At 38.0% G+C, this 10,576-nt stretch overlaps 1 pseudogene; it reads left to right on the top strand.

Moving 5' to 3' along the window:
- The first annotated feature begins 4,857 nt into the window (after positions 1-4,857).
- Positions 4,858-8,990, top strand: LOC112310417 (large ribosomal subunit protein uL16-like; annotated as a pseudogene).
- Positions 8,991-10,576: the final 1,586 nt, after the last annotated feature.

Genomic DNA, 10,576 nt, shown 5'->3' with positions numbered 1-10,576 from the left:
GATCTCCAGTTCTGTCAACCCTCTTGTTAGGGCAGGACTTTATTATTTTATCCTTTTCTATAGAGTCATAGAAAGAAATATTTGGAATAAGGACAATGAGTAATTATTAAGGTTTTTGAGAAGAGATTGGAAATGAGTGAAACTCTTAAAAAGGGCAGAGGTCAGAAAAATAATATATAAGCATGACCACCTCTTAATCCTTGGTCCTATTTTCTAACATGAGTGAGTATTCAAGCTTCTCATGGGAATATTTGGGAGCGTTTACATTATTTAGAAAATCAATTGTCAAGAACATAATTACTAAGTAAGTGCCTATTAGGTTTCCAGGACTAAGCCAGGAGGTAGAGATCATCCATAAGGAAAAGAAGAAAATGCAGCCCACTCTCTTCCCTTTTGAGAAATTGATTTATTGAGTTAAAAGAAATGACTATTATGTATTGGTTAATACACATAGAGGGCATTCGGTGGGATAGAAGGTGGCAGAATGGGAACAGCACATAACTAAGAAACTGGTGGGGCTAGTGGTATATGGAAAACAGGGATCTTACCTGGGGAAAGCTGAAGGCTTCCTGGATGAAGAGATGCCTCCGTTGAGAGCTCCTTGCCATGAAGGAGTTAAGAAAATGAAGAAAGGTAAACATGGCCTTGCAGCAGGGAGAAAAAACAATCTGAGGATGGGAAAGAATCAGCCCTGATAGAGAATTGAACTTTGAACTGATTAAGTAAACACCTAAAAATACATTCCCAAACAGGAAAATGCAGAGATACTTTTAATGGACAAACTGGAGTTCTAGCTGTCCTCCAATTACGTCTCTATCCATCACAGAACAGTGGGTGTTAGAAGACTAGGACTGAATCAAACACAATTAATTTGGTCACCTGAAAGTGTTGGGTGAATTGTGCCATCACTTCACGGCACAGAGACACACGGTAGGCCCCTGTGCCTTTCATATCCCTTCTGTCCCTCTAGGTAGACGGTGATTTTATAAACCTTCTGCAGGTAAAAAGAGGGGGTTGTCCAGATAGGGTAGCTCAGAGGAACTAAGATTTTGATTCAAAGGCATCAACTCCACTATACTCTCGGAGTCAGATAGGCTGACATGAAAGAAAACTCATTGCAGGACAAAGATGAGGAAGACAAACCGCATTCCCTGGCCGTGTGGAAGTGAGTAGTATCCGCTCACACAGCGAAAGAGCCTGTATTCCCAGGCGCTGGCTCTGGGGAGAGGCGATGATTGATCACTCAAAGCTGGCATGCACTTTTACGTTTTATTTTCAATTACAGTTGACATTCAGTATTTTATAGTAGTTTCAGGTGTACAGCATAGTGGTTAGACAATGATATAATTTACAAGTGAGCCGCATGAAAATTCAAGTGCCCACCTAGCACCATGCATAGTTATTACAATATTATTGAATATATTCCCTTTGCTGTACTTTGCATCCCTGTGATTATTTTGTAACTTCCAATTTGTACTTAATCCCTTCACCTTTCTCACCCAGTCCCCCAACGCCCACCCCTCTGGCAACCATCAATTTGTTCTCTGCATCTATGAGTCTGTTGCTGTTTTTTATTTTTTTATTATTTTGTTTTTTAGATTCCACATATAAGTAAAACCATATGGTATTTGTATTTCTCTGCCTGCTTTATTTCACTTACCATAATACCCCCTAGGACCATTCATGTTGTCACAAAGAGTAAGATTCCACTCTGTTTTATTACTAATATTCCATTGTATAAATGTACCACCACATTTTTATCCACTGGTCTATTGATGGGCACTTGGGCTGCTTCCGTAACTTGGCTACTGTAAATAATGCTGCCATTTACACAGGGGTGAATATATCTTTTCAAATTACTATTTTGGGTTTTTTCAAATATATCTCCAGAAGTGAAATTTCTGGGTCATAAGCAGTTCCATTTTTAATTTTTGAGGTAACTCCATACTGCTTTCAACAGTAGCTATACCAGTCTGCATTCCCACCAACAGTGCTCAAGAGTTGCCCTTTCTCCACATCCTTGCCAACATTTGTTGTTTGTTGATTTATTGATGATGGCCATCCTGACAGGCATGAGGCTATATTGTGGTTTTAATTTGCATTTCTGTAATGATCGATGATGTTGAGCATCTTCACATGTGTCTATTGGTCATCTTAACGTCCTCGTTGGAGAAGTATATATTTGAGGTGGAAGCTGGCATAAACTTTCAAATAATTACACCGCAGCTCACATCTAATAGCTCGCAGATTTTGAGGTCTTAGCTCTCAAACCTAAGCCTCTGGAACCCGATCTGAAGGTCTGTGGTAACCCTGCATCAAGCAAGTCCATCAGCACCATTGCTTCCAACAGTATTTACTCACTTCATGTCTCTGTGTCACACTTTGGTATTCTCACAGTATTTTAAATTTTTCATCATTATATCTGTTGTGGTGATCTGTGGTTCATCATCTTCGCTGTTACTACTGTGATTGTTACTGTTTGTAAACATTGTGTGTGTCCTGACCGCCCCACCAAACAGCCCTTCTTCCTTCTCTCTCCCTCTCTCCCTCTCCTCTGACCTCCCTATTCCCTGAGACACAACAGGATTGAAATTCGCCCAATTTATAACCTACACAGCCTCTCAGTGTTCAAGTGAAAGTGTGATCAGTCGCCCACTTCAAATCAAAAGCTAGAAGTTATTAAGCTTAGTGAGGAAAGCATGTGGAGAGCTGAGGCTACGTCCACTGTGCTGGTTCAGCAAGTGAAGAATGCAAAGGAAAATACTTGGAGACTGGAAGTGCTACTCCAGCAAACACACAAATGATAAAGCAAACAAACAGCCTCATCGCTGACATAAAGTTTTAATATTTTTAATTAAGGTATGTACATTGATTTTTTAAGATGAAACTCTATTGCACATTTAACAGACTACAGTTTGGTATAAACATAACTTTTACGTGCACTGGGAAACCAAACAATTTGTATGGCTCACTTTATCAATATTGACTTTATTGCAGTGGTCTGGAGCTAAACCCAGAGTATCTCCGAGGTATTCCTGTATCAAAAGTAAGATTAAATTAAAAGTGGAATTTACTCACTGATGAGAACAGGTAACACTTCGTTTTGTACTATATTAAATTAAATAATCATGTTGCTAACCTGGACTCATTGAAATATTATGACATGCTTGCTCAAGTTATATGGGAAAATACTATTTCTAGGCCACTGAAAGAATTATACCAGATGTTTGAATTTCAGTAGGTTGTATAAACTAAGATACAAAATAGTAAACGAAGACAATGTAGCCTTTACTAACAGACTATCAGAATTGCAAACAGTGAGTATAAGTTATACTGATAACATTTGAAAACATAAAAGGAATAAAAATACTATTGAAATGAAATCAACAAAAATTGAAATTGAAAAACAGAAAATCTGTGTAATTAAATACTCAGTGTATGTAATCCATTTTTAAAGAGTATTTTTTTACTCTAAAGTCTTCATTTTTTAAGATTTTTAAAAAGATTTTATTTATTTAATCTTAGAGACAGAGGAAGGGAGGGAGAAAGAGAGGGAGTGATACATTCCTGTGTGAGAGAAACATTAATGTGTGGTTTCCCTCACACACCCCCAACTAGGGACCTGACCCACAACCCAGGCACGTGCCCTGGTGGGAATCAAACCAGCGACCTTTTGGTTCTCAGGCCCATGCTCAATCCATTAATCCACACCAGCCAGGACAAGAAGAAATTATTTGATAATTGTCAAATACATGAATCTCATAATACCTGCATGAATCTCATAAAATACAAAGTCTTAGTAATAAAGCATATTTTACATAAAATGTACATATTTTTTCAAGCATATATAATTTCTTAGATTGTTTTTCCAAGCTTTTAAAAAGATTTTCAAAGAGAAATAAACTATTTTCATGCTGGGTGATTTAGACCTCATAAAAGGTTAATAGAATGCTAGAAACCTGATCAGTGCATGTATTTGTCTCACTGTAGGAAGCTGAGTTGTGCAATATTAAGGACATAATTCTATGTTGCAAGAGAAACACATGTGGCACATAGACCTGCTGGCTACTGTGTGGCAATGCCACGTATGTTTTGATTTGGTGCTGAAACCTCAGCAAACTAACAGCAGAGGCTGATACCAGCTCCTCAGATCGTGAGTAAGCTGTCTCTAATTCACTGTGCTCTTTTCAATTTACTTGTTTAAAGGACAGAAAATTAACTTTTTTTAAGTGATAGGATTCAAGAAAAATAACTGAATTAAAGAGCAAACACTCTGAAAACTATTGGTGCAGTAAAGTTAAAAGCCAGATGAGAATGCCCTCAGATTCATTTGAAAACCATTACAGCCCCAATAGTTTTTTTTGTTGTTGTTGTTGTTTTTTAAATATCTATGAAAGGAGGGAGAGAAGAGGTAAGGAGGAAAAAGAATGGGGGGAGGCTGAGGGTGTGCCAACCAGCAGCGGGACCAGAAGACAGCAAGCAAAAGCTGCCAGAGGGAAGCGGGCTGGGGGGCTGGGTGGGAAAGGTGAAGGAATTAAGCAGCACAAATTGGTAGTTTTAAAATACAGTGTTGTAACGCACAGCATAGGAAGAATAGTCAATAATATTGTACTAACTATGTATGGTGTCAGATGGGCACTGGAAATATTAGGAGTAGCACTTTGTAACAAAGTATGTGATTGCCTAACCACCATGCTATACACCTGAAAAATAATACAAAATAATAATGAATGCAAACTGTAATTAAATATTTAAAAATACAATAAAAATTAAACATTTTTTAACAGAAGCTGATCTTTGCAGTCCCCAAAGTTTAGTCTTGCTGTAGGAATGTTCCCAGAAAGAGTAGAAGTGGGCATGGACAACGAGGATGAATGCACGCACTACGAATATGAAAGTGCAAGTCAAATCGATGAATTCACACCCGAGTCGGAACACACAGGACATGGAATCCAGCGGGTCTGCAGTTGGTGGTTGGAGTCCCTGTACCATAATGAGGCTCAGAATCAGGCCATCGACAGTATCTGTCTCCTCTGTTGCTCCATAATTTAAGGCTGTTTGCAATCAAGGAGGAGTAGGGACAAGAAGACACTCCAACATATCAGAAGACAGGTGTTTCAGGATACCTGCCAAGCAGACTGGGACCCTGCACAGGTGTTGGAACCGGAGGGAAACCAAGGGGAAAACCAGAAGGACAACTAGACTGGGGAGGCAGAAGTGGAAACACTGGGGGAGGCAGGGGCCCCAGGAAGGTGATACTCGGACCGCACCCTGCCATTGCGGACCGCTGGTGAGTTTCCAGGCTGGTTGCAGGCCCCAGCTGTCGGTGTGCCAGGCTCCCAGTCTACTCCAGGTGAAGTTACTCATTTAGGACTGGTGGGCTGCCTATGGCAGGAAGGGCTGAGGTAGGAAGGAACCCACGCCAGCCCTTCAGGGGAAACCCGGAGCCCTCACTGGTACTTCACAGCCTCGGGAGATCTTTCTGTTCAGTTTTTTGTTTTGCCTTGTTTTTTATAACTCTGTTTGGTTGCATTTGTTTTCCCATATATTAGTAGTGATTATATGTAGTCTTTCCAACACTGCGCAAAAGCCCTAGCAACTAAAATGGTAGAACAGAGATTCTCTGTCTTCAAGTGGCTTTGCAAACATAGAAACTTACCTAGCATTGAATTCACTTGTTCAATTACAACGTGACTTCTTTATTTTAAAAGGTGTTCAATTTCTGCTAAAGAGTAAAGCAAAGAAAACTGTCTTTATGCTCAGATATTGTGTCTGAGGAGATTTCCTTCCTTTAAATAACAGGTGTATATCACTCTTATCCTGGCGAACTGGTATGCAAGATAGCTAGGGAAAATGAGCAAGAAGTCATCACAGAGCCTTGAGAGATGATGTTTAAAGTGTTTACTCTTAACCATGCATTCTACATGCAAAGTGACAGAGAAAATAAGATGTTTGCTAAGTTTATCCTCTTAAGGAAGAAATAGTCAGATGACTGAAGACTTCTGTGTGCAAACAGCACAGGCGATGCTGTATTAACTGACGTAAATCAACTCCTTTCTAGGATCTATTTCTAAATCTAGTATTTTCAGATAGTGTGTGTATATATGTATTTTTCCAAATAGAATTGTGTGTTGTTTTAATTCCTCCAAAAACCTATCTCACAATGGAAGAAATGGGGGCAACAGCCACAAGAAAGAGAAGGAAGCTATAGTTTAGGATACAGGGAGACTAGGGTTGAGCCTAGAAGAATCCAGACTCCCAAGTTTAGGAATATGGACTTTAGTTTTTGCTAGCCAACATGGGAGAGAACCCTGAAATCTCAGTCTCACTATTTCAGGCTCATTTATTTTGTTAACTTGTATTTATTGATACCAGGAGGGTGGGGCATTGATTTGTTGTTCCACTTATTTATGCATTCATTGGTTGATTCTTCCAATGAATCAACCCTTCCCAGGGATTGAACCTGCAACTTCGGTGTATCAGGACCATGCTCTAACCAACTGAGCTACCTGGCCAGGCCTTCAGTCATTTCTTACTGGATACTCCTGATCAGGGTTTGGGACTTCTCTAAGGCCTAAATCCTGGACCCTGGCTTCTTCCGCCCTGGGTCCCAGCTATCTCCACAATGTGGGTTCAAAATTAAATCAAATCAAGTACACTCAGAAGAATTAGATAAAAATGTATGTTCAAGAAACAAGAACAGGGTACTATAAAAAGGAACCATCATCTGAGACTGTGAAGAAGTATTAGAATTTAAAAGTATGATTAAGAAGTTTTTAAAAATGATAGTAAATAAAAGAAAGAAGGAGGAATGGAAGCTCTTCTTTACTAAAAACTGACACCTAATAAAAGAAGGAAAGATAACAGTATTAGAAAACCCCTATTTTGCAGTATATGATATAATTATCAATTCAGGTCAAAGATCATCAATGGCTATTAGAATCATTTGGTGCCATTTTGTCAAGCAATTGAAAATTCAGAAAACGCCAATATAGCATCCCACAGATCATTTAATTGAAGGAGAAAAAGTTCTCTAAGATGGAAAGGAGTCTAATTATTTCCTCCATAAAATAACCATATAAGTGACACCGTGAATAGTGAAATAATCTGGCGTCGTGGATCTCCTGATAAAATTGACTATGAAAACCACACCTCACCTGTGAAATGCTATTGCCCAGACTGTTTAGCTTTAATCAAGACTCTAGCCCTGGCTGGTGTGGCTCAGTGGATTGAGTGCCGGCCTGCAAACTAAAGGGTTGCTGGTTTGATTCCCAGTCAGGGCACATGCTTGGGTTGCAGGCCAGGTCCCCAGTAGGGGGCGTGTGAACGGCAGCCACACATTGATGTTTCTCTCCTTCTCTTTCTCCCTCCCTTCCCCTCTAAAAATAAATAAATAAAATCTTTTAAAAAAGACTCTATTCCTGTGCTATACAGTGTTAGACACTAGACACGTGTTCAATTATTCAACATGAACCGTGGCTAGTCCAAATTAACATGTGCTATAACTATACACACCAGATTTGATTTCACAGAAATAGTACTTTAAATAAAGAAAGTAAAATGTATTAACACTTTTTTTTTATATTGGTTACAGGATGAAACGATGTGTTTTGGATATATTGGGATTAATAAAGAATTTATTAGAATAATTTCATTGCATTTTCTCTTTTTTTTGAAGTGGCTATTAGAATACTTAAAATTGCATATGTGGCCCAAATTACATTTTTGTTGAACCGCACTGTTTCTGATGCTAGTTTACAAAAATACAGGTCATAGAGAATCATGTCAATGACCCAAGGGGAAACAATTAAGCAAATCCAGATTATGGAATAGTCTACCCTACAACTGTCCTAAACTAATAAGAAGTAAAATGTCAAGGGGGAAAAAAAAAGAAGGAACTGTTTTAAATGAAGAGACTGAAGAGATATAACAGTAAAGGCAATGTGAACATAAATTAGACGGGATTGAGTTTAGACGCGGGAAAAAAAAACACAAATGGCTATAAACGTCTTTCTGGGAATGAGTAGAGAAATTTGAATGTAAAATAGACATTATGCAATGTTATGGAATTATTACTACTTAAGCATGATAATGACATTGTGGTTATGTAGGAGATTGTCTTTATTCTTAGGAGACGCATACTGAATGATTTTGCAATGACAGGTCTATAACTTACTTTCAAATGGTTGAACATAAATGTGAGAAAGAGATCCAAGAAAAGTGGAAAAATATTAAAGATTACTGAATCTAGGCAGAGGATTGTGCTATTCTTTTATACATAAAAGTTTTCTTACATTCTTTCCCTTTGGCGTGCCACTTAACAGCCCCGTGTAGCCTGGGCGGCCCTCCTGCCTGGTGTTTCCAGCCTTAACTCAGAATCTAGCTTCTTCAGGGTCTGATGCCAAGATCCGCATCTTTGACCTGGGACAGAAGAAGGCAAAAGTGGTCAGTTCCCACTCTGTGGCCACACGGTGTCAGATGACTGTGAGCAGCTCTCCTCGGAAACCCTGGAGGCTGCCTGTATTTGTGCCAATAAGTGCAGAGCGAAAAGCTGTAGCAAAGAGAGCTTTCACATCTGATACCGCTTCACCCCTCCCACGTCCTCCGCATGAACAAGATGTTGTCCTGTGCAGGGGCTGACAGCCTCCAGACAGGGGTGCGGGGTGCCTTTGGAGAGCCCCAGGGCACAGTGGCCAGGGGCCGCATTGGCCAAGTCATCGTGTTTGTGGGCACCAAGCGGCAGAACAAGGAGCATGTGACTGGGACTACACACAAAGCCAAGTTCAAGTTCTCTGGCACCAGAAGATTCATGTCTCCAGGAAGTGGGGCTTTACTGAGTTTAATGAGTATGAGTTTAAACTTGGTTGAAAATCAGCTCATCCCAGATGGCTCTGGGGTGGGATACATCCCTAATCGCACCCCTGGACAAATGGCGGACCCCCGCACTCCTGAGAGTTTGCGCACTATCCCCACCTTACACCTACCGATAAATCCTACTTCCTGTCGAGAAACAAAAGAAGTTTTCTTACTAAAAAGGCAACGTTCCAAAGTTTCAGATGCGAAAGGGATGGCCAAAAATTTTACATTGTCTGTTCCTCTGCTGTATACTATTTTCTTCCATCTGTATTTCTTACATTGATAAAAAATACAATATATAAATGTATAATATCAAATAAGGTAGGGATGGGCAAAAGTAGGTTTACAGTTCTGATATACCCAAAAAACTGTTTATCTTGCATTATTATTTATTCTTGCATTATTTATTATTGACTTATTTATTTGTAGTACAATTGAAAACCTATTTATGTCCACCCCTGTATAAAACTATCAGAAGCTTCCTCTGGAAAATAAATAATTATACCTATGTACATTAATATTGATTCAATTCCTTCCTTTCTCATCAGTACTCATTTACAATTGAAACACCAGATGCAAAATGGTGGTGATTACACCAGTCAGCATCCCACCAGTATTATTAACCCTGTAATTTTTGCTCATGCAAATGTAAAATAATAATCAAATAAAATTGTATTGATTCTGACGTGAATTTTTATTGTAATTAAAACATCAAATTATGAAAAGAAAAATTACTTGGATCCTCACTAATAGATTTCCCCTTCAGCTAGATTTCTCTACAGCTTTTTAGCAACTCTGCAGAATTATGTTTCAATGCTACATTTTTTTACTTGATTTGAAATTATACTCCTCTGTCTTCCTAGTAATAGAATTAAATTAATAATCTAGCAGTTTAAGTGCAGATCTAACATAAAGAAGATACTAAAATAGAACCTTACTCATCTCAAAAAATTGCAAGTATGCAAATATTGATTATGTGATATAAAGTAGAATTTAACAAATTTTATTAGTAATCAAGTTATAATTAGGAGCATATACAAAATAAACTTCAGTAAGCAACACTTGAATATTTTTAACTATAAATGAAAGTATTGAATAGCCACTTACCTTAAAAATGGATACTATTGTTATATGAAAAAAGTGTTATAGGACACATGTGATTTTCTTTGTTCCTATTCATCAATTTTTACGATGGAAACTTCCTTAAATGTGAAGGTGCTTGTATTTAAATAGGAAACAGAGCGAGCTACCTTTTATTTTACCTTCTATTTTTAAGTCCTGAGTTTACAGTCTCAACTACCATTGATTAATAAAGAGTTCCTTAAAAAGTGAAATTTAGAAATTAGTACTTGGAGTAAGTTAATGAAACAGGACTGAAAAACATTCACTTTAAAACTAACATAAAAGAGAAAAGAAAGAAAAAAGATGGACAGAAAGAAAAAAGAAAAGAAATAGAGAAAGGGGAAGAGTACAGATAATTTTGTTGCTTTTCTAAAAAAAATTTGTAAAGTGTGTGCCTCACAGAGTAATATTGCAATACAGGCTTTTCTAGCTAATTCTAATATACCTTTTGCAAGAATATGATTATAATTCTGACATTACATCGAATGCAAAGATTATCTTATTAAATGCAAAGGTTCAGTTGTTATATGGCAAATATGAGAAACATCTTGAAAACATGGATAATAAAAATTATTTCATTCTAATAATTACTTTGATG

This window comes from Desmodus rotundus, chromosome 13 (assembly GCF_022682495.2).
Source record: "Desmodus rotundus isolate HL8 chromosome 13, HLdesRot8A.1, whole genome shotgun sequence".
NCBI classification, from domain to species: Eukaryota; Metazoa; Chordata; class Mammalia; order Chiroptera; family Phyllostomidae; genus Desmodus; species Desmodus rotundus.
The sequence above is the reverse complement of the archived record's forward strand: the minus strand, read 5'-3'. Positions and strand labels throughout refer to the sequence as shown.